At 41.0% G+C, this 25,382-nt stretch overlaps 1 pseudogene; it reads right to left on the minus strand.

Moving 5' to 3' along the window:
* Positions 1-3,788: 3,788 nt before the first annotated feature.
* Positions 3,789-25,047, minus strand: LOC133682146 (N-(5'-phosphoribosyl)anthranilate isomerase 3, chloroplastic-like; annotated as a pseudogene).
* Between the last annotated feature and the right edge of the window lie 335 nt (positions 25,048-25,382).

The following is a 25,382-nucleotide window of genomic DNA, read 5'->3' on the forward strand; positions in this document are numbered from 1 at the left end:
ATTATTAGATACTCATATTGTTATATTTATTGTGATATTCACCTTGCAATAATATGTATTTTGTTTCAGGATCATCGCATGCACAACAGAAGTAGATCCTAGCTTATGTTCCCTTCTTGAAATCTAGGTTCTAGGGAGTATACCCTTGTATTTTGTAAACATGAAAATGTTTGTATAACTTAATTTGTATAATAAATGTTTAAACTTGATTGGATGAATTTAACGTTGTAGTTTATATAACCATATTTCATGTCTATGTATTTATATTTATTTAAATTATCCATCCATAATGATATTTTTATTATATAATGCATATCATAAATATTATGGTTGATAGGTGTGAGTATAATTGTGGAATTGAAACCCAGAATGATTGGGTCGGGAATTAAATTATGAGATGCGAACTGTTAGAAGTGTAAACAGGTTACATGTCGATAACTTGGGACCTTCCGGTATAGGGGGGACTCCGTCGAAATTCCGGTAGATGTTAATACGAAGACCATGAATATGTATATATATATAAAAAAAAAATTTACTACTCTGTTTTTCTATTGACATGAGATTGTGGTTTTATCCCAGAAATAGAGGATGTTACATTTGGTATCAGAGCTCAGGTTGCTATTCCAGGGATAGGAATGATTATATGGTTTTGGAATGTGTTTCAGGATTGTGAGAACAAGGCAAGGAGCCAGGACTGATCTATCCCCAGTTCGGGGAAGTGGCCAGAGTATTCGTAATGAAAGTGATCTAGACTGGGATCCCTTGGCAGACACCTCCTCTCATATACCTGCAGCATCAGTGTACTCAGAAGGGGGCGAGTCAGTGAGACTTCAAGATGATTCACCATTCCGTCAGGCAGATGTATCCATGCCCGAGGGATCAGACAGACAGGGGTAGATAATATAACTCCACCAATGGCACTGGTAGCTGAATCAAACCTATTTTCGGATCCTGCTTTTATGGAACATATAGTGAGAGCTGTGGCAGCAGGAATGGTAGCGGGGGCGTCCAATACGACTCCTAGATCAGGAGGAATAGTCACCATAGTGCAATGGGTGAAGGGTATGAGAGAGATGGATTGTATGACTTACCGGGGTGAAGAGGATGCTGAGGTTGTTAGGCATTGGCTGAGGAAAGTGGAAAGAGTTATAAATCAGATGCAGGTGCCAGATGAGCTACGAGTGGATTTTGTGACTTAGCTATTGGTTGAAAGTGCCCACTCTTGGTGGGAGACCATTAGAGAAAGGAGACCAGGGGAGGTATTGAGATGGAGGGATTTTCGTGAAGAGTTTGAGGAGAGGTACTATTCTTGGGAGCATAAGAGGGAGAAAAAACATGAGTTTTTGGAATTGAAGCAGGTAGATTTGACAGTGCTGGAGTATGAGAGGAGATTTCAAGATTTAGCAGCTTTTGCCTCCACTTACCTTCCCACAGAGCGCCATAGGGTGGAGAGGTTCCGTGATGGACTGAGGCGGGAATAGAGGATGATATTGATAGCCATGCAGTTTCAGTCGGTACGAGAATTGGTACGTGCTGCTCAGGGTATGGAGAGGGTAATAAAGGATACCCTGAAGCCAGTGGTCGAGCAGAGTCAGGCAATGAGAGCTAAGAGGAGAGATTTTGAGTTTATAACTGGGAGACCTCCTCTCCCAAAGAAGGGGAAGAACGGGCCATCATCAGGACCGTTCCAGAGAAGGGGTGGGAGTTTCACACCAGGAGGGAGCTCAGGAGGATCTAGACAAGTTAGTGGAAGAGGAGCTTGGGGAGGACAGTCTAGACAGGGAGTCAAAACTACTGGAGGGTCTACAGAGCAAAAGGGACCGGTATATCCATTTTGTCAGAGGTGTGAGCAGCGACACCTGGGAGATTGATCTGTGATGCCGGGGAGTGTTATATTTGTAGAAGTGAGGGGCATCGATGGAGAGAGTGCCCGCATGTAGGAAGAGGTTATTACTATTGTGGGGACACGAGTCACTGGAAGAAGGATTGTCCTCGTAGAACTACCGAGGGAGCCCATGGTAAGAGGATTGAGGTTCAAAGCCAGCAGCAATCGATGACAGTCAATCATCCTATCAAGCCTACCCAGTCAGGGACGAGTGCTACTCGTGGGAGGCCTAGAAATCAGGAGGGGAGGACTCAGGGCCAGGTATATCACATGACCTATGAGGATGTGGGAGTTGTACCTGATATGGTGGTAGGTACTTTATAGTTAGATACAATGCAAGTTTATGCTTTAATTGATCCTGGAGCTAGTCATTCCTTTGTATCTTATAGAATTGTGAATAACTTGCATGTGTTATTTAGTAACTTGCGAGTAAGGGTGACGGTTAGTACACCTTTGGGAGAGAATATACATATTGATGATATTTATAGAGGGGTAAAACTATATATTGGAGGATTAGAGTTGAGGGCAGATCTTATGTCGTTAGAGTTATATGATTTTGATGTGATTCTGGGCATAGATTGGTTAAGTAAACATAAGGCACAAGTGGATTGTTTCACCAAGACGGTGACAATCCAAGGAATAGGTGATAAAAGAGTAGTGTTTAAAGGGGAAAGAAAAGTAATTCCAAGTTGTGTAATCTCAGTCTTGGTGGCTAGAAAATTACTAAGAAAAGGTTGTTCTGCTTGGTTAGCCCATGTAAGAGAGTTGGAGAAGGGTAGCATAGATTTAGCTAGTATTCCTGTTGTGAGGGAGTTTCAAGATGTATTCCCAGAAGAGTTGCCTGGATTACCTCCAGTTAGAGAAATTGAAGTTTCCATAGAAACTATTCCGGGAGTTTCTCCTATAGCCCAGTCTCCTTATAGGATGGCACCTATGGAATTGGCGGAAATGAAGGTCCAGCTTCAGGAATTGTTAGATAAAGGCTTCATCCGGCCTAGTAACTCACCCTGGGGAGCTCCGGTATTGTTTGTAAAGAAGAAAGATGGCACCCTTCGTTTGTGCATTGATTATCGTCAATTGAATAAAGTGACGGTGAAGAACAGGTACCCACTCCCACGGATAGATGACTTGTTTGATCAGTTGAAGGGTGTTAGGGTATTTTCTAAGATAGATTTGAGATCTGAATATCACCAGTTGAGAATCAAGGAACAAGACATACAAAAGACTGCCTTCCGAACCCGTTATGGGCATTACGAGTTTTCGGTGATGCCTTTTGGGTTAACCAATGCTCTGGCCATGTTTATGGACTTGATGAATCGGGTGTTTCGGCCTTACCTGGACCAATACGTGGTTGTATTTATTGACGATATTTTAGTGTATTCAAACTCTCACTTGGAGCATGAACAACATCTAAGGGTTGTGCTACAGAATTTAAGGGAAAATCAATTATATGCAAAGCTGGATAAGTGTGAGTTCTGGCTTAAGGAAGTGGTATTTTTAGGCCATGTAATATCCGCAGAAGGAATATTTGTAGATCCAAGAAAGGTTGAGGCCGTGTTAAAATGGGAAAGGCCTACCAACGTGACAGAAATCCAGAATTTCTTGGGTCTTGCTGGATATTACCAAAGATTTATTGAAGGATTCTCCACCATAGCATCACCTTTAACTAAGCTGACCCGCAAGGAAGTCCAGTTTGTTTGGTCAGAAGAGTGTGAAGCAAGCTTTCAAGAACTGAAGGAGAGGCTCACTTCTGCTGTAACAACCCGGTTTTTCAAGCCCAAAACAATAGTAAATATATAAATAAATAAATATATATATATATATATATACCTAACACACATGGTGCCGGTAATCAGCAAACCTGATCCCTCACATCATCAAGATACAATCCATACAATCAACATTTCATTTAAAAGTGAATCTTACATAAACACGTAATATTATGGTTGCATGATTAGAAGTTCATATTAAAAATATACATACATAGACATGAGTTTGCATTCCTATCCTACTAATAACCATTACAAATTTAAACAAAAGGATCTAATAAAAGTTAAACATTTAGTACATTGATTCATACAAAATACATTGTGATTTAGAATGCATCTACATGATTCCTTGCAAAAGTAGGTTCCCGTGTATCGGGTTTCCTAGACGTCTCATTGGTGTGACGTCCCTGCAGCAGTACAAAACATTTAAGAGAATGTAATTACTTAATAATAATAATGATAATGGTACCTAAACGGTCTGGCAATTAAATGAAGCATTAACATTTATAATTTCTTCATGTACTTGGTATAAACAACTTGTAGTACATATAGATGCACAAATTTTTAGCAATCAACCATAATCTTAAACCCGGCTATCCTCTTAAGGCATCATTTGTTGAGGTTAACTGTTCACTCACCCCGGTCATCCACTTCGGATGCCATTAGCCAAAGCTAATCAATCGTTCGTCCCGGCCATCCATTCGGATGCCATTAGCCGAAGCTAATCATTCATTTGTCCCGGCCATCCATTCAGATGCCATTAGCTGAAGCTAATCATTCATTTCTCAACATTTAAGCGTTTGACAATCTAATATCGGTTCTAACACAATATGGTAATATTCATGTTAAAGTATTTCATTATTCAACGTATGAAAAAGGAAGGTGCAAGTCACCTACCTACTCCACCTGTGGGTTGTTCTTGTCTTGACGATGGTCCAATCCCGACCGAACCACCTAAAACATCAATGGTCACAAATTAATACATTTGTATTTTTGAATCACATTCGTCACCACACTTATTTCAAGAGTTCATATGTTCACATTCAAGTGTTCCATATTTTACACCATCATACCATGAAATTGTTACTAGCATTTAAGTCATTTCTGCCTAGGAGGCTTATTGTAGAAATCGGCAGAGAGAACTTGTTCGCTGCAGAACACGCCACTCAGCAGCGAATGCTAAGTCGCTGCAGAAGACTCAGTTTCGGCAGCGAATCACAAATTCGCTGCAGACACTCAGTTTCGGCAGCGAATGCTAATTCGCTGCAGCCGACACAGTTTCGGCAGCGAATCAGAGTTTCGCTGCACAACACAATTCGGCAGTGAATGCTAGTTCGCTACAGCCGACACTGTTTTGGTAGTGAAATCACAGTTTCGCTGCACAACACAGAACTCGGCAGCGAATGCTAATTCGCTGCAGCTGACACAGTTTCGGCAGTGAATGCTAATTCGCTGCAGAAGACTCAGTTTCGGCAGCGAATCACAACTTCACTGAAGAAAACTCAGTTTTGGCAGTGAATGCTAATTCGCTGCAGCTGACACAGATTCGGCAGCGAATCAGAGTTTCGCTGCACAACACACAATTCAGCAGCGAAATGCTAGTTCGCTACAGCCGACACAGTTTCGGCAGCGAATCACAGTTTCCCTGCACAACATATTTTGGCATGAACACACACCACACATGTTGTAACAACCCCAACATAGCTAAGTTCCAGCAGAACACACACATTGAAACCATCAATTCCAGCACATAATCATTCAACAAAATCTCAGCAGAACACACATTGAAAACCATCAATTACAAAATATAATCTTTCAATAAATGCTAGCAGAACACACACATTGAAACCATCAATTTCAGCACATAAACCTTCAACAAATCCCAGCAGAACACACACATTGAAACCATCAATTTCAGAACACACACATGCATGCTGGCCAACCCCATAGTTAAAGCCAGCCCTCTACCATGATTTGTTATTTCCATTTTATTCATTTTTCTTTGTTAGATGTTCTGAAATTGGCTTCATTTCATTTCTGTTTCCTTGTTCTCCTAGTTAATTTCAGTTTCCTTCACAGCTAGCTTAGGTCTTAGGTCAATTTTCTTAGGGTTTTCTTCTTCATTTTCGTTTCTGGTCTTAAGGAGAAGAGGAAGGGAGTTTCATGACCCATACCTTTCGAATCTAACTAAGTTTGAGGAAGGTTTGACACTATTCTCCCTCTTCTCCTGCTGGTTCTCCTCCTTCTTCCTCTCACGTTTTCCAGCCCTCCTTTTCCTTTCCTCTAGGCAGCTGACCACTCTTCTCTCAAGGTCTCATCTTTTCCTCACACGTTCACAAAGCACTCTCTACTAGTTTGGTTTAGGTTTTTGTTCTGAAAGAGGAAGGGAAGAACGACATACAGTTGCTGTTTGGGAAGAGGATGGATCATCCTCTCTCTCCTCCTTGTATTTATACTCCCCATGAAATGAGGTGGGTTATTTGGGGGTTGGTTTAGATGTGTTCTTATCCTAGTTTTGGTCTATCTAAAACCGGTTTTACCCCTCCCTCCCAGCTCCTTAAGTTAATTAATTTAAAAAAAACAAAAACTGCGTCTATCTGTAGCGTTATGTGTTAGATTTCCAACGAGACTAATCTAGCTTGAATCGGAGTTCTATAACTCCAGATATATTTTAAAATATGAGGAGAGATCAGACAGTAACAGTTAAAAAACGAGACAATAATAATTGGACAGTAAGAGTCAATGTGTTTGTTGATGAGCAATTTTGAATATCTTACAGATAGAACTGGGTTCTCCTTAAATTATAGAACATGTAACCTCATGTGTTAGCTTTCCAACGAGACTAATCTCGCTTGAATCATAATTTTATAACTCTAGATATAGTTTAAAATCTGAGGAGAGGTCATACTGTAACAGTTCAAAAACGAGACATGTTTTAAGGAGAACCCAGTTCTACCTTTAAGATAGTCAAAATAGCTCATCAACAAACACTTGGACTGTTATTAGTCAATTGTTACTATCCCGTTTTTGAACTGTTACTGTCTGACCTCTCCTCAGATTTTAAACTATATCTAGAGTTATAAAATTATGATTCAAGCTAGATTAGTCTCGTTGGAAAGCTAACACATAAGGCTACAAGTTCTATGATTTAAGGAGAACCCAATTCTGCCTCTAAGATAGTCAAAATTGCTCATCAACAAACACTTGGACTGTTACTGTCCAACTGTTACTGTCTCGTTTTTGAACTGTTACTGTCTGACTTCTGCTTAGATTTTAAACTATATATGGAGTTATAAAATTAAGATTCAAGCGAGATTAGTCTCGTTGAAAAGCTAACACATGAGGATACAAGTTCTATGATTTAAGGAGAACAAAGTTCTGCCTCTAAGATAGTAAAAATTGCTCATCAACAAACACTTGGACTCTTACTATCCAACTGTTACTCTCTCGTTTTTGAACTGTTACTGTCTGACCTCTCCTCAGATTTTAAACTATATCTGGAGTTATGAAATTATGATTCAAGCGAGATTAGTCTCGTTGGAAAGCTAACACATGAGGATACAAGTTCTATGATTTAAGGAGAACAAAGTTCTGCCTCTAAGATAGTGAAAATTGCTCATCAACGAACACTTGGACTCTTACTGTCCAACTGTTACTGTCTCGTTTTTGAACTGTTACTGTCTGACCTCTCCCCAGATTTTAAACTATATCTGGAGTTATTAAATTATGATTCAAGCGAGATTAGTCTCGTTGGAAAGCTAACACATGTGGCTACAAGTTCTATGATTTAAGGAGAACCCAGTACTGCCTGTTACAGAGTCACAGTTGCTCATCAACAAACACTTGGATTGTTCCTGTGCAACTGTTACAGTCTCGTTTTTCAACTGTTACTGTCTAACCTCTTCTCAGATTTTTAAATAAATCTGGAGTTATAGAACTCCGATTCAAGCGAGATTAGTCTCGTTTGAAAACTAACACATGAGGCTACAAGTTCTATAATTTAAGAAGAACCCATTTCTGCCTCTAAAATAATTAAACTTGTTCATCAACAAACACTTTGACTGTTGCTGACCAATTGTTACTATCTGACCTCTCTTTAGATATTTAAGTATATCTCGAGTTATAGAACTCCAACAGAAGCGAAATTAGTTTCGTTGGAAAGCTAACATATAAGGCTACAAGTTCTATGATTTAAGCAGAACAAAGTTCTGCCTCTAAGAAAGTTAAAATTGCTCATCAACAAACACTTGGACTGTTACTGTCCAACTGTTACTGTCTCATTTTTCAATTGTTACTGTCTGACCTCTTCTCAGATTTTTAAATATATCTGGAGTTAAAGAACTCCGATTCAAGTGAGGCTATAAGTTCTATACATTAAGGAGAACCCAATTAATCCCTTGCCTACCAGTGTTTATTTTTTTTTACCTATAACCCTAAATCTTGGGTGGGTTCTTGAAATTTGGTGTTTCTCTCTTGATCTGTAAAAATAGATACCAAAACTCCTTTTCTTTCTTTACGATAGTTACAGATATGTTTTTGGTAAGAGTAGTATTTATTCTCTATAAGTATTCTTATTTTCATTTAGACCTCATTTTCTTTAAATGTATTTGTTTTTCCCCCACTTCTTTTTAATTTAGTTTATTTTCTTTAATTTAATCCAACCTTGATTATCTCGGGATTTACACTTAAGGAGTCCAACGACCCCGTCGGCACAACCAGACAACCAGTGAGGTCAGCTCTAATACTAAATGTAACAGTTCGACCCAACTTGTCATATATTACTCGCTTTGGGCCTTACCGCCTTCATGTTTTTGTTCCTGGTGACACGAGCCAAATCTAAACCTGACACCCCAAAACACGTATGACAAGTTAGCAAGCAGCACTCTTAATAAGGCCAGCTGTCAATCCCTCACATACCCCAAAACGAGGGTCACCTCCGCATAGCTAGTTAGCAGGCTGAGGTCTCGTTCGTTAATGGAATTAACCAGACAAATCGCTCCACCGACTAAGACGGCGTCCTGCCTTACACACAGCTAGGATTCAGTCCAGAAGTTGCTCGTCGGTGCAATCCCCTTCACCAAGTCGGGTTGACCCCATGGGTTCCCCATCAGGTACATCACATTCCCCTTCTCTTGTTCACTTCCCCGACTTAGCATCCTCTGCTGCATGTCATATTCAGGGTAGTGATATTAGTGAACTAGTTCATAAATGGCAGTTTTGCTTGGTCGGCTATGTGGCTGGGAAATTTCCTAGGTATTCTGCAATGCTCTTGTTTATTAACTGCACTTGGCCGCATAAAGCCAATTTCTCAATGCATGATTCGGGTTGGTTGATCTTTGAATTCTCTTCTCAATCAGAAATGCTAGATGTCTTTGGGGCAAGTCCATATGTTGTATTTGGTAGACCTCTTATTCTGCAAATCATGCCTAAATTTTTTTATTTTCAATTTACTAAGCTTACTACCATGCCCATATGGGTACGTTTCCCTAATCTGCCATTACGCTACTTGAGTCCTCATTGAAATAGACCTCCTTTATTATTTACCATCAACTGTCCAAGTGATATTACCCAATGGTAACGCTTTGGTTCAGCAACTGGTATATGAATCTCTGCCTCGTTACTGTAAGCAGTGCAAGTCTCTTGGTCATTCCACTCTCACTTGCAACAAAGGCCATGTTCCTCGAAATAGAAAGCGGCCCCATGGCACTCCGGCCTATTCAGCCAGCTCTAGTCCCTCTACAAAGACTGCAGCTGTTGAGAAGCAGGATCAATATTGTGCAGGGCCTTCTGTTCATCCTCAAGAGGACCCTATGTCCTCAGAAGCTGCTGCAAATGGTCCTATAAGCGCCCAATCTCCTGGTCGCAAGAGACCCAAGGCTGCTGATCCTGAACCCTCTAATGCTGAAAAGGTGGGCACAATACCTCCTAAGAAGCAGTATCTCACTCGAAGTAAAGCCGCTACCATCCCTCGTCTGGACCCGCAATCCAGAACCCCTGCTAGTCTTTCAGTCGCTGCATAGCTCTGATGACTCTACCCCCTCATCCACCCTTTGATGGTTTGTTCCTTTCGCCTAGCAGAGTTCGTGGTTCCTTGAGGATGCCATGTATCTCTGGCCTGTCTGTATAGTTGCTTGTGACTTTTGTCTTGCGCAGTTAATTTGCTGGTTATATGTTGCTTGCTTTTTTTGTTCCTGCTTGTCAGGATTGTAGGGATTTTCTTATCTCTTGTGTAGATTTATCTCTGTTTAGTTCTGCTCTTAGCGGTTGCTGGGTTTTCCCCCTGCTTGGTTTGAGGATCTTGTGCTAGGAGAATGTTCCCTCCTGGTTCCTGCACATTGCTATTTGCTTGTGTAGTTTTGGTTCTATTCACTTGCTGGGAGTCTGTTCCCACTTGCTTGTTTGTACAGATGTTTTGGCTTGCTGGTTTTTCAGCTCGTCTAACTTTTTGATATATATATTTCTTACATTTGATCAAAAAAAAAGAAAGAAGAAAGAGCTCTCAGTAAGAAAGAGCTCTTAGTGGTAGAAAGTGACCAGCTAGAGAGAGAAACAAGAGAGAGAGACTCTCCTTCCACCCGAAGATGTTTTCTCTAGTGTTCATGGTCGTTCACTGCACCCGTTACCAAAGCTATTTCCTGTAACTTGTACCCCGTTTCTTTCAACCCGTTTTCCTTTCTTTCCCGCTTGTTTCGTAAATGGCAAAAAGCAAACATGAACTTGCAACAGCTGTCAAGCGCCCACAGGTCCTATTGCATGCTCCTGTTCCATCTCACACAAACCAAGGGGGTTCATTGGTTCTTGGACTCAAGTCAGCTCTTGGTACGCTTGATGGCTCTATTTCCCATTTATCAAGAGCAGATCTATCCCCTCCCCCCATTGCCATCCCATCCAGCAGCGCAGGTACAAACACTGCTAGAGTGACAGATGGGTCTCTGATGGACAACACAAATGCTTCTCTTGATGGGTTCTTTGAGGACAATTGCTCTGAAGATGAAGAACTTGAAGAAGAACTTGATTTCTCTTGTTCTGAGGAAGAATATTAAGTGTCTCCCCCACCATCTTCTCCGGCTCCGGTCAGTCCAGAACTACCATCTTCTTCGACTCCGGTTGTTCCAGAACCACCAGCTAGTCCCAAAGGTGCACCTCCTGTTCCCCCACCTGTTAATGGTAAATGGAGATATCTATTCTCTTCCAACAGAAACGTCTCATCTTGCTCGAAGGTCATGCATTTTTCAGCCTTACATGATATTCAGTCCTGTCCATTTTTAACTGAAGACCTAGACCACTCTTGTGATGACTGGAAACTGTGTGCCATTAGTTATGTTTCTGGCAAATTTCCCGGTTACAGAGCTTTAAATAGCATCATTGAGAATGTATGGAAATGTGATGCCACCCTTACCATACATGAATCGGGTTGGCTTGTCTATAAGTTTCAAAATGAAGAAGATAAGTTTTCTGTGTTGTGTGGAGGGCCTTACCTAGTATATGGTAGACCTCTCATCTTGCGTTCCATGTCTGAGTATTTTGATTTTTCTAGCCCTGAAATGACTCAAGTCCTTGTGTGGATTAAGTTCCCAAACCTGCCATTGAAATGCTGGACACCTAGGTGCTTATAAAAATTCACAAGTGTCTTTGGTAAGCCTATACAGTGTGACAAATTAACTGCCACCAAGGAGAGAGTATCATACACCCGGGTGCTTGTGGAAGTTGATCTCCTAGCTGATCTTAGATCCTCCATCAATGTTACCCTGTCTAATGAAAACCCACTCATTCAAAGGGTTATCTACGAGACGCTGCCCGAATTTTGCAAGCACTGTAAAGTGCTAGGCCACTCCACTAGAGCATGCTCTAGGGGTAAGGAAGAGGCCAGAACAGTTGAGAAGGCTGGCTCTGCTTATGTAGCTTCCAAAGAAAATGTCAAAGCAAAGGAAGTGTCAAAGCAAAGGAAGTGTCTTCACTCGTCTTAGCCTTGTTGTTGATACTCTGGTTGATGCCCCATCTGCTGCTGCTCCCCCGTTAAAGTCTCCCATGTTGCTCCCCCTCTAGTGGATGCCCCTGAACTTGATACTCCCACTGTCCCCTAAGAGTCTTGTGTAGCTCAGGTTGCGCAACCTTGCTCCCAGACCACAGCTGCAGGTTTAGAAGAGTGGCAAACTGTTCGTAAAAAGAGGCATAACTCAGGGAACAAGCGGCAGACACCAACGCTTTTGCCTGTTGAATGTGAACCACCAACTCAGCAAAATGTTTCCTCCAAGAGGAAAGCTCCTGCTTTCTCAGTTGATATTGCTGGCAACAAGGCTCCCCATCGTCCATGTTCAGGTGTGCTCACTAGGAGCTCGGTTTAAAGGATTTCTAATAGATGTTCTGGCAGTGGTGGGGTTCCTCCCACCCTCCCTCACCCATGATTGTTCACTGTTGGAATGTGAGAGGGCTTAATAGGCCCTCTCAAACAACATGAGGTCTTCGGCCTCATGAAGAGTAAAAAGCTTGATGTATGTGGTCTCCTAGAGACTAAGTTGTCTCCGGCGGAAGTAGCATGTATGCATAAGCTGCGGTTGAAGACTTGGTAGTTTGTAAGCAATGCTGAAGCTACAGCTTATGCATGTATAGTTATGTTTTGGAATCCTGAAACAGTGAAGGTTGAGATGCTTCACTTCTCTGCTCAGGGGATTCACGTTTTGGTTACAAGCTTGGTGCAACAATTTTGTTTTACAACCACCTTCATATATGGTTTCAACACCATTACAGCCAGGAGAGCTTTGTGGGCAGACCTTAGAAGATGGGGCGTGGACTCTTCATGGCTTTTTCTTGGGGACTTTAACTCTATCCTCTCTCAAGAAGATAAACATAATGGGGAGCCAGTATCTACCTATGAAACTTCAGACTTTAAGGAGTGTTGCTCCGATCTTGGGATTGCAGACTTGAACTTTACAGGCTCTCACTTCACATGGACAAACGGCACAATCTGGACAAAGATTGATAGGGTGATGGTGAACATCCATTGGTACACTACGCAACAACAAGCAAGTCCATTTTGGTACCCCAGGGGCATTTTCATATCATTCTCCATCTACTGTCAGCTGGGACTTCGGGAACCTCATGGCAAAAGGAACTTTAAATTTTTCAACATGTGGACATCTCATCCTCAGTTCTTGGAAACCATCTCTCAGAATTGGTCTTTGGATGCCTACGAGACACATATGTATATCCTTTGTAAAAAGCTCAAACAGTTAAAGGGAGGTCTAAAGTCTCTAAACAATCTTCACTTTAGCTATATTTCGGAGAGGGTAGCTAGAGCTGAAAAGGTCTTGGATGATACTCAACTTCTTCTACAGAATGACATGGACAATGGTCATCTCCTTGCTCTTGAAAAGCAACAGAGGCTGAGCCTTGTTAATCTTAAATCAGCTGAAAAAATGTTTTTTAGCCAAAAGTTGAAGTGTGCTATCTTTAAAGATTGTGACAAGGGCACTGGATTCTTTCACTCCTTGATGAGCCAGCGCCACAGAAGACGCCACATTCCTGCCATTGTTAAAAGTGATGGTATGCTAACTTCTTCGGTTGAAGAGGTTGGTAGAGTGTTCGTCTCGTACTATAAAGAGCTACTGGGGACGTCCAAACACACTATTCCACTGCGTGCTGAGGTGAGGTGGTACAAAGTAGAGCCTGCATTAATGTTGATTCCCATGATTATCTCCTTGCTCTAGTTTCGACCGATGACATTAAACAAGTTCTCTTCAGTATAGATGATAATAAAGCTCCAGGCCCGGATGGATACACTTCTGCATTCTTTAAAAAAGCTTGGAACATAGTGGGTGCAGATTTTTGTTCAGCTGTGAAGGACTTCTTTGCCTCAGGGGACATTCTTAAGTAGCTTAACCATTCTACCATAGCTCTTGTTCCAAAGTCAGCTAATGCCAACTCTGCTACAGATTACAGACCTATTTCCTACTGCAACGTCACTTACAAAGTTATCTCCAAGATACTTGCAGGGAGGTTGGCTCACGTGCTAAATGATATCATCAGCCCTTCTCAGAATGCTTTTTTTGGTGGGAGACGCATGGCTGATAATATTAATCTCATGCAAGAACTGCTGAGAAGTTATGGGAGAAAGCGTGTATCACCCTGCTGCACCATCAAGATCAACTTTAGGAAAGCATTTGATACAGTGCAGTGGTCTTTTCTTGGTGATCTCTTGCACCTTTTGGGGTTCGCTGATAGGTTTGTTCATCTGGTTATGAAATGTGTAGAGACTGCCTCCTTCTCTATCTGCATTAATGGTAATCTCTTTGGTTTCTAACAAGGCAAGTGTGGTGTTCGGTAAGGAGATCTATTATCTCCTTACCTCTTCATTATTTGCATAGAGTACTTCTCTAGATTACTGAAAAGTAATATTCAGCACTCTAGTTTTCACATCCATCCAAAATGCCAAGCTTTGGGGATTAGTCACCTTGGTTTTGCTGATGATATTCTTTTGCTCTGTCGATGTGACATGGTCTTTGTTAGCACTATCATCCAGCAGCTTCGAGTCTTTGGGGAGTCTTCTGGACTTGTAATTAATGCAGCCAAGTCCTTTATTTTCTTTGCTGGTGTAACGGGGGATATGAAGCAAGCCATTCTTAATCTCTCCTAGTTCACTAAAGGAACCTTTCCCTTTAAATACCTCAGTGTCCCTCTCAGCCCTCACAGGCTTCTTGCCAATCAATTCTCTTCCCTCATTCAAAAGTTAGAATTGGCTATCCAGAGTTGGATGGGAAAATATCTCTCGTATGCAGGCCGGCTGGAGTTAATAAAATTTGTCCTACATGGCATGGTGCAATTTTGGATTAGCGTCTTTCCTATTCCAGCTGTAGTTATCACCAAGATCACCAGCCTATGCAGAAACTTTCTATGGACCGGGGATGTGTTTAAAAGTAAATCTACTCTTGTTGCTTGGAAGCAGGTGTGTTTGTCAAAAGATGAAAGGGGTCTGGCGGTCCTTGACATCAAAGCTAGAAATGACAGTTTCTTTGCCAAGCATCTCTGGAATATTCACTTAAAGTCTGACTCCCTCTGGATTACAAAACACAACTATACATGCATAAGCTGTAGCTTCAGCATTGCTTACAAACTACCAAGTCTTCAACCGCAGCTTATGCATACATGCTACTTTCGCCAAAGACAACTTGGTCTCTAAGAGACCACATACATCAAGCTTTTTACTCTTCATGAGGCCGAAGACCTCATGTTGTTTGAGAGGGCCTATTAAGCCCTTTCACATTCCAGCAGTGAACAATCATGGGTGAGGGAGGGTGGGAGGAACCCCACCACTGCCAGAACATCTATTAGAAATCCTTTAAACCGAGCTCCTAATGAGCACACTTGAACCTGGACGATGGGGAGCCTTGTTGCCAGCAATATCAACTGAGAAAGCAGGAGCTTTCCTCTTGGAGGAAACATTTTGCTGAGTTGGTGGTTTACATTCAGCAGGCAAAAGCATTGGTGTCTGCCGCTTGTTCCCTGAGTTATGCCTCTTTTTACGAATAGTTTGTCACTCTTCTGAACCTGCAGCTGTGGTCTGGGAGCAAGGTTGCGCAACCTGAGCTACACAAGACTCTTAGGGGACAGTGGGAGTATCAAGTTCAGGGGCATCCACTAGAGGGGGAGCAACATGGGAGACTTTAACGGGGGAGCAGCAGCAGATGGGGCATCAACCAGAGTATCAACAACAAGGCTAAGACGAGTGAAGACACTTCCTTTGCTTTGACACTTCCTTTGCTTTGACATTTTCTTTGGAAGCTACATAAGCAGAGCCAGCCTTCTCAACTGTTCTGGCCTCTTCCTTACCCCTAGAGCATGCTCTAGGGGAGTGGCCTAGCACTTTACAGTGCTTGCAAAATTCGGGCAGCGTCTCGTAGATAACCCTTTGAATGAGTGGGTTTCCATTAGACAGGGTAACATTGATGGAGGATCTAAGATCAGCTAGGAGATCAACTTCCACAAGCACCCGGGCGTATGATACTCTCTCCTTGGTGGCAGTTAATTTGTCACACTGTATAGGCTTACCAAAGACACTTGTGAATTTTTATAAGCACCTAGGTGTCTAGCATTTCAATGGCAGGTTTGGGAACTTAATCCACACAAGGACTTGAGTCATTTCAGGGCTAGAAAAATCAAAATACTCAGACATGGAACGCAAGATGAGGTCTACCATATACTAGGTAAGGCCCTCCACACAACACAGAAAACTTATCTTCTTCATTTTGAAACTTATAGACAAGCCAACCCGATTCATGTATGGTAAGGGTGGCATCACATTTCCATACATTCTCAATGATGCTATTTAAAGCTCTGTAACCGGGAAATTTGCCAGAAACATAACTAATGGCGCACAGTTTCCAGTCATCACAAGAGTGGTCTAGGTCTTCAGTTAAAAATGGACAGGACTGAATATCATTTAAAGCTGAAAAATGCATGACCTTCGAGCAAGATGAGACGTTTCTGTTGGAAGAGAATAGATATCTCCATTTACCATTAACAGGTGGGGGAACAGGAGGGGCACCTTTGGGACTAGCTGGTGGTTCTGGAACAACCGGAGTCGAAGAAGATGGTAGTTCTGGACTGACCGGAGCCGGAGAAGATGGTGGGGGAGACACTTAATATTCTTCCTCAGAACAAGAGAAATCAAGTTCTTCTTCAAGTTCTTCATCTTCAGAGCAATTGTCCTCAAAGAACCCATCAAGAGAAGCATTTGTGTTGTCCATCAGAGACCCATCTGTCACTCTAGCAGTGTTTGTACCTGCGCTGCTGGATGGGATGGCAATGGGGGGAGGGGATAGATCTGCTCTTGATAAATGGGAAATAGAGCCATCAAGCATACCAAGAGCTGACTTGAGTCCAAGAACCAATGAACCCCCTTGGTTTGTGTGAGATGGAACAGGAGCATGCAATGGGACCTGTGGGCGCTTGACAGCTGTTGCAAGTTCATATTTGCTTTTTGCCATTTACGAAACAAGCGGGAAAGAAAGGAAAACAGGTTGAAAGAAACGGGGTACAAGTTACAGGAAACAGCTTTGGTAACGGGTGCAGTGAACGACCATGAACACTAGAGAAAACAGCTTCGGGTGGAAGGAGAGTCTCTCTCTCTTGTTTCTCTCTCTAGCTGGTCACTTTCTACCACTAAGAGCTCTTTCTTACTGAGAGCTCTTTCTTCTTTTTTTTTTGATCAAATGTAAGAAATATATATATCAAAAAGTTAGACGAGCTGGAAAACCAGCAAGCCAAAACATCTGTACAAACAAGCAAGTGGGAACAGACTCCTAGCAAGTGAATAGAACCAAAACTACAAAAGCAAATAGCAATGTGCAGGAACCAGGAGGGAACATTCTCCTTCAAGAACTGACGCAAGAGGAGCTTGCAGAACATAAATACAACACAAAAGACATGTGCAGGGGAACAGCCTCCCCAAACAAGCACACTGAAAACATAACAAGAGAACATGCTCCCTTGGACAAACAAAATAAGCCAAGCCAGCATACCAGCCGAACCATCCAATAGCAAGGGGGACAAGTGCCCTCAGCAAAACAGTAGAGTAGGCAATAAGCCTACCAACAGGCCTCGGCCATTGAAGCAGGAGGCAGTAGCTCCGGGCAAATCAGCCAGCGGTTAGCCTAGCACAAGATCCTCAAACCAAGCAGGGGGAAAACCCAGCAACCGCTAAGAGCAGAACCAAACAGAGATAAATCTACACAAGAGATAAGAAAATCCCTACAATCCTGACAAGCAGGAACAAAAAAAGCAAGCAACATATAACCAGCAAATTAACTGCGCAAGACAAAAGTCACAAGCAACTATACAGACAGGCCAGAGATACATGGCATCCTCAAGGAACCACGAACTCTGCTAGGCGAAAGGAACAAACCATCAAAGGGTGGATAAGGGGGTAGAGTCATCAGAGCTATGCAGCGACTGAAAGACTATAGCAGGGGTTCTGGATTGCGGGTCCAGACAAGGGATGGCAGCGGCTTTACTTCGAGCAAGATACTGCCTCTTAGGAGGTATAGTGCCCACCTTTTCAGCATTAGAGGGTTCAGGATCAGCAGCCTTGGGTCTCTTACGACCAGGAGATTGGGCGCTTATAAGACCATTTGCAGCAGCTTCTGAGGACATAGGGTCCTCTCGAGGATGAACATAAGACCCTGCACAATATTGATCCTACTTCTCAACAGCTGCAGTCTCTGTAGAGAGACTAGAGCTGGCTAAATAGGCCGGAGTGCCATGGGGTCGTTTTCTATTTCGAGGAACATGGCCTTTGTTGCACGTGAGAGTGGAATGACCAAGAGACTTGCACTGCTTACAGTAACGAGGCAAAGATTCATATACCAGTTGCTGCACCAAAGCGTTACCATTAGGTAATATCACTTAGACAGTGGATGGTAAATCAGAAAGGTCTATTTCAATGAGGACCCGGGCATAAGAAACCCGGGACAATTGAGCAGTGGGGCCATCATAGTGAATCGGTTTACCAACCATGCTTGCAATTTTGGATAAACAGAGATGACTCAAGCAGCGTAATGGCATATTAAGGAAACATACCCATATGGGCATGGTAGTAAGCTTAGTAAATTGGAAATAAAAAAATTCAGGCATGATTTACAGAATAAAAGGTCTACCAAATACAACTAATGGACCTGCCCCAAAGACATCTAGCATTTCTGATTCTGAAGAGAATTCAAAGATCAACCAACCCGAATCATGCATTGAGAAATTGGCTTTATGTGGCCAAGTGCAGTTAATAAACGAGAGCATTGCAGAATACCCAGGAAATTTCCCAGCCACATAGCCGACCAAGCAAAACTACCATTTATTAATTGGTTCACTAATATCACTACCCTGAATATGACATGCAGCAGAGGATGGTAAGTCGGGGAAGTGAACAAGAGAAGGGGAATGCGATGTACCTGATGGGGAACCCATTGGGCCAACCCGACTTGGTGTAGCTTTGCCTAGAGGATCCTGAGGAGCCCCCTCAGAAGGCAGGGAGGGGGAGATAGAAGGCCAAATCACCGAAGGATGACCCTGAACTGGAAGGGGTGAAGTAGCAGTCGGGTTGGAGTGCATGCGAGAACCGCTAGCTTTAACCTCACAACAGTGCACCACATGGTGATCCAAGGACGAAGGGATGGCCCTAGAACTACCAGCGGAGCCATCGGTACGACCACTAGAGGAGGGATAGTGATGGGAGGGAACAGGGGAGCCTCACATTTGCACGGGTTTGTTTCTGCGAGAAGACAAAACCCTAGCATCACTAAAGAAATTGGCAAAATCAACGAAAGCAACCTTCGATCGAGGTGGAGTGGAAGTCGGAGAAGGGGAGTGCACCGGCGAGCAACTTCTGGACTAAACCCTAGCTGTGTGTAAGGCAGGACACCATTCTTAGTTGGTGGAGCGATTTGTCTGGTTAATTCCATTAACAAACGAGACCTCAACCTGCTAACTAGCTATGCGGAGGTGACCCTCGTTTTGAGGTATGTGAGGGATTGGTAGCTGGCCTTATTAAGAGTGTTGGTTGCTAACTTGTCAAACGTGTTTTGGGGTGTCAGGCTTAGATGTGGGCTCGTGTCACCAGGAACAAAAACATGAAGGCGGTAAGGCTCAAAGCGAACAATATATGGCAAGTTGAGTCGAGCTATTACATTTAGTATCAGAGCCGACCTCACTAGTTGTCCGGTTGTGCCGACGGGGTTGTTGGACTCCTTAAAGGGGTGGATTGTCATATCCCACATCGGCGGGTGAGGGATTGGTAGCTGGCCTTATTAGGAGTGCTGGTTGCTAACTTGTCATACGCGTTTTGGGGCGTCAGGCTCAGATATGGGCTCGCATCACCAGGAACAAAACCGTGAGGACGGTAAGGCCCAAAGCGGATAATATATGGCAAGTTGGGCCGGGCTGTGACACATAATGTGTCAATGGGAATGAACTTCAGGCGGTCCTTAGTGCGAAGCTTCCCAAGCATGGCAAGCCATAAGGTGAAGTTATGCCTAGGAAGGGCCCATTGCTCCTAAACTATCTTCTCCCAGTTGATTACTGGACTTTGAGGTCTGAGAGAGGCATAAGCATTAGAAGTGAACCCACCGCCATGCTGATCCCAACTTGCCATTAAATCAATAACTTGTTGGTGGCCCTGTATAGCTCAACAAGTTGATTTTTGAGAAGAATGATTGATTTCCACAATGACGAGGAGGTCCTTTGAGCAAGGGCATTCCAAATGGAGTGCGTGGTTAAATAAAAGTGCTTCAAATGAATGTTCCAGAGGTGTTTGGCAATAAAACAGTTGTTACTCACTTGGATATCAAGCAAGATGATAAACCAAGAAAATCTGTAAAAGTGGCAATGAAAAAACCCAGAGTATTTGGACTAAGAGTTGTCACGTAAATGCAATTTCCATATGAAGGAAACATGCAAGGAGAAGGTTTGTTTGCCAAAGATATTGGGACTAAGAGCTGTCACGTAAATGCAATTTCCATGTGCAAGAAACATACAGGGAGAAGTTCTATTTGCCAAAGACTTGGTTTAAGTTGTTGGTCATGTCCACAAAACATGCTTGCTTAGGAATAGGTCTAGTAGTTATTTGATTTTCAATCTGAAATCTGCGGAAAAAATATTCTTTGGCCAGAAGATCAAATGCAAATTCCTCGAGGAGAGTGACAAAGGCTCCAGTTTCTTTCATGCTCTAATGAGTCAATCATCGGAGGAACTTTATTTCAGCCATCATGTGTAGTCATGGTCGTCTTAGCACCTCCTTGAAGGAAGTGGGAGCAAAATTGGTATCTAGCATCCAATCCCAGGAGTTCATCGCCTTGTAACAACATACAACCCATCTCACCAAAAAATTTAGGCAATTCTCGGTGAATTATGAAAAACTCTGCCAAGTGGTTATGGATATGAGATCACAGATGAGTGGTAAGTGTCCACTTCTTTTTTTACCGTATGGTCTTAGGAACAACCAACCTCTTCCTCCAACTTCGCCACGCCGCCACTGTTATAGTTTAATTTTTAATTGAACATATAAATTTATAATGAATATTTGAATTTTATATTATTCAAATTTATTTTTACATATTTGAATTTTATACAATTTTACTTTTTTAATTATTTTACTTTTTTAAAAAAATTATTTTTATTTTTTTTAATTATTACATACTGGTATACCGATGGACACAATCCATCAGTATATTCCAGAAAGTTTGTTACAATTTACTTCATATATCACATAGAGTTGAAATAAAATTACAATGAATGCCACTACGAACACCGACAAAATCGTTATGTCGATATATTAAAGAGGATAATTTTTTTCTTTTGGCACGCATTTTCCATCTATAAAACCATCGATGTTTTTTTTTTACTAACATAAATGAAATTACCAATGAACGGTTTATGTTTGTGAATCTATCGGTAAATTTATTAAGACACTAAATCAAGACCTATTAAGAGCGTGTGTTAAAGTTTGGAGGAAACTAAAAGGAACATATAACATTGATGTAGTTCACATTCAACAATAGCCATCAAGCAATTATAGGGATGGTCCTGTATGAAGCCTTGTATGGTAGAAGGTGCAAGACTCCCTTATATTGGAAAGAAATCGGGAACAAAAAGTTGTATGACGTGAAATTGGTGTAGGTCATCATTGAAAAAATAAAAACCATCAAAGACCGGATAAAAGCCACCCAATATAGACAAAAAAATAATATGTGGATGTGAGGAGAAGACCCCTCAAGTTTAATGTGGAGGATCAGGTATTCTTGAAGGTAGTCCTGTGGAAGAATATGATGAGGTTTGGACTGAAAGGAAAGCTAGCTCCTCGTTTTATCAGGCCTGTTAAAATCTTGCAACGTATTGGACTAGTAGCCTACAAAGTAGACCTGCCCCCGCAGTTAGCTAAGGTCCACAATGCATTCCATGTCTCCTTGTTATGAAAGGCCAACATAGATCCCACTCGGGTTCTACCTAGGTTCTGATAAGAGTCAAAAAAGACCTAACGCTCAAAGTTAGGCCCACAAGATTTCTAGATTGGTGAGTGAAAGAACTATAAAATAAAAGGATTCTCATTAAATAAAAGGATTCTCATTGTTCGGATCTTATGGCAGAGCGCACAAATAAAAGAAGAAACTTGAGAGAAAGAATCTAAAATGAGGAAGAAGTACCCCCAAACTATTTGAACAATCAGGTATGGAATGCAAGGCCTCTTTAATTTGAAGGATGAAATTTATATTAGGAGTGGAGAACATAAAAACCCAACAAAAAATAGTATTGATTTTTTTTATAGGTTTTAAATAAGTGCAGCCATGCATTATTTGTTTTTATAATTGTTGTTAAATAAATTTTATGTGGGTCTAACATGATTGTTAGGCTCAAGACACTCGGGTCTGACAAAGTGTTCCGAGTGGGAAAAAGGAGAGTAAACCAGGTGAAGCTTTTTGAAGGCTATATAAGATATCAACTATCTTATATGATTGAAATGGTTATTGTTTGTCATCATCTTTTGTGATGTCTATTTATTAGTAAAGGTAATGATAGTAGTGATAATGATAGTGATAAAAAACCAAGAAAATGATGTCATGGATAATGAAAGGTAATGGAAGGATTTAGATTTAGAGGTGAATTGAGTTAAGAGTTTGGTACTCAAATTAAAAATTCTTGATAAATAATAAGAAAATGAAAGCTGCATGAAAATCGTAGTTTTGAAACTCGGCCCAACCCGGCGGGGGCTGGAACCAGGCCGGGTTGAAGAAAAAATAAGGTAAGGAGAAACCCGGTGTGACCCGGTTGACCCGGCGGGTTGACCCGACAATACCCGGTTGTAAATCGTTGACTTTTGTTTTTTTACTAAAACGACGTCGTTTTGATTTAAAAAAAAACGAATTGACCCGGTCAAAACCCGAAACCCGGATTAGTCACTAGATTGGGTCTGAAAACTATGATGAAAACCATGACAACAACTTCATCTCTCTCTATTCTTATTATTAGATGCTACTACTACTATTAAGAAATTAAATTATCATTACTACAAAATTCTATATTTTTAAACCTCAACATAGATGGTCATACAAACCGGCAAAATGAAGATGATGGATGAAGTATACATGAAGGTAAATCATTTTCTTACCTGCCACCTGTTGCGCTATCCATGAGAATCCAATCAACCAAGGAACATTCTTCATCTGAAATTTGATTTAGAAGGTTTCCATTCTCATTTGCATGGAGAACATACACCATTCGATTTTTTCCCTTTAAATCTAGAAAAGCTGCCCGTGAACCTTTCCCATGAAGCTGAATAATAGATATCAAAGTCGGAAACAAAAATGATATACTAGATACGAAGTAGTCAGAAGTACGAAAATATACCTGCACAAATTCAAGGTTTGCTGCATCCGCAACTCTCAATAGCGTGTCTGCATCATCATCCACAAACACCCCTACCGGTGCTGCTTCATATTCTCTTGCAACTTTCAAAATTTCCTTCGCAACTGGAAGTGAAATGGAACGTTTTGAGTTGGGCTAAAGAATCATCCCAATAAAATTAGTACCAGCTTCTGCTGCCATCACAGCATCTCGAGCTGAGGTAATCCCACACATTTGAACCAAAAGACACTTTTTTTCATGATCTTCATGAGTGAAGGCAGCTTTCTCTGATGGGGTGGAAACGCAATTAACCTTACTCCTTGGATGAGATGTAATTCTCGAGAAGTTCAGTTCACTCCCAACTAGACCTGCAAATACTCAGCATTCTCGACTCTTAAAATATACACTATCAAAATCTCATTTAAACATTCAAAAAGAAATTGCATAAGAGTTATTTATGGATTGGGGTTTAATCCGTTGTCTATTGGGGTAAATGGGGCTCTAATTGTAACAGGCAGAAACAAAAGAATATTATATTCTAAAATAACAGAGGATGAAAAAACTACAAGGAACATGACTTCTTTGCCAGTGACCTCCAGTAGTCAACCCTATCAATAAAGAACAAAGATCAATGAAAAACTTAAAGACCCAGCGATCTTTATTAAAAAAAAAAACACATTTACAATTCTCAAATCATTAAAAACCAAACAGGATGTTGCTCCTTGAACTAGTATGATAAATGGATAGTTCAGACTTTTCATTGAATGTTTCGTCATTTCAAGATCATTTTGAAGCACAAAGAACAATAAAATTTTAAATTATGTATTAACGAAGGTTAACAACTTAGTTGATATTTCAACTTAGTTGTTTAGAGAAAAACTAGTGTTGGTGCCTGTGCAAAACCGAGGGCAACTGGCATTGATTATCGAGGAGCTGAAAAGATAGTGTGTGAGTATAAGCTGATTTAGTCTATCTTGGATAGTCCTTTAACAAGAAGCTTAATGAGATGTCCTTGCAACGACGACATCTGTTTATAATATTTGAGTCGTATATTTATTGCATACGTTTCGATTAACTATCCTGATAATAAAAAGATGAAGGTTTCTTGTTAAAGGACGATTAGGAAAAACATACAATAAATTCAACATGAATGGTTGATGGTTGATTAACTATCCTGATAGTGGATGAAGACTGAAAAGGTAAAATAGGCTTGTAAAGAAGATGGTTGTTCCCTGTAAATAGGAATCCGCCTTTAGCGAAAAGAGGCCAACAAATTAAAGCATTATAATGTTTGATCTCGTGTCCTTATTCTCAGTAGAAAAACAGCAATTTGAGATCAGTTCTATGTAAGAGGTTGAACCCGGTAACTTGTTTAGTCATTTTTCCATTTGACCAAAACAAATAACAATTTTAATGCTTCAAATGTCAAACTCAAACCTACCCCTTCCTCTTCCACGGTAAGTACCTCGGCCTCCACCTCTACCTCGTTGTTGGGGTCCATGACTGATTTGAAAGGCTTGTTCCATGCCACCTGATTTCAGATCTGGTACATCAAACACATGGAATCTATGAAAATGAAGCAATCATTTCATACAAACCATTAAGTCTCTGGTCCAAGTATACTTCATTAAGACACAATCTACATCAAATTATGTAAATCAAGAACATCAAACTAATAGTGTAGACAGCGAGAGAGGTTGAGCTTGCCTGGAGAGGCGGCGTATCTGGATATGGAGTTGAAAGTTCCATGAGAAGGAAGACGAAATGAAGCAGGAATAGAACCAAGTGCGCTTCGAAGGGAAGATAAAGATTGCATTTCCTTCTCTACTTTTCTTACAATTCCTTTTTCTCTGGTTTTTGTGTTATTGTAGGGTTTTTCGGGTTTCAGTGATGAGGGAGCCACTGTTGAATTACGGGCCAGCCCATTTCATTTTCTTTTTAGGTTGGCGAGTTGTGTTTTTCTCTCTTCTTTTTTTTTTCTTTTCATTTCTTCTTTCAAGTTTTCTTTTTTTTATCTCGAAGAACAAAAACGCATTTAATTTTGATTTGGGAATAAAACAATAAAAATAAAAAGAAGGGAACCTCATGCACCATAAAATCTTTTTCATTGATAGATTTCATGATTTTAAAATTAAAATTAACAAATAATTTTATTTTTAAAAAAATATTTGAAAATTAATAAAATGATCTAGATAAATAAGAAAAATTTTATATTATACAAGTTGTAACCAACAATTACTTAAATTACTTACACAAGATGAGAAATAAACTCACATCTAGTTTCACACAAAAAAAAATTGATAAGAATTCCTATATTTTATTCTTCTCTCCTCATTTTTGTTTAT

Source organism: Populus nigra, chromosome 2 (genome assembly GCF_951802175.1).
Source record: "Populus nigra chromosome 2, ddPopNigr1.1, whole genome shotgun sequence".
In the NCBI taxonomy this organism is placed as follows: domain Eukaryota; kingdom Viridiplantae; phylum Streptophyta; class Magnoliopsida; order Malpighiales; family Salicaceae; genus Populus; species Populus nigra.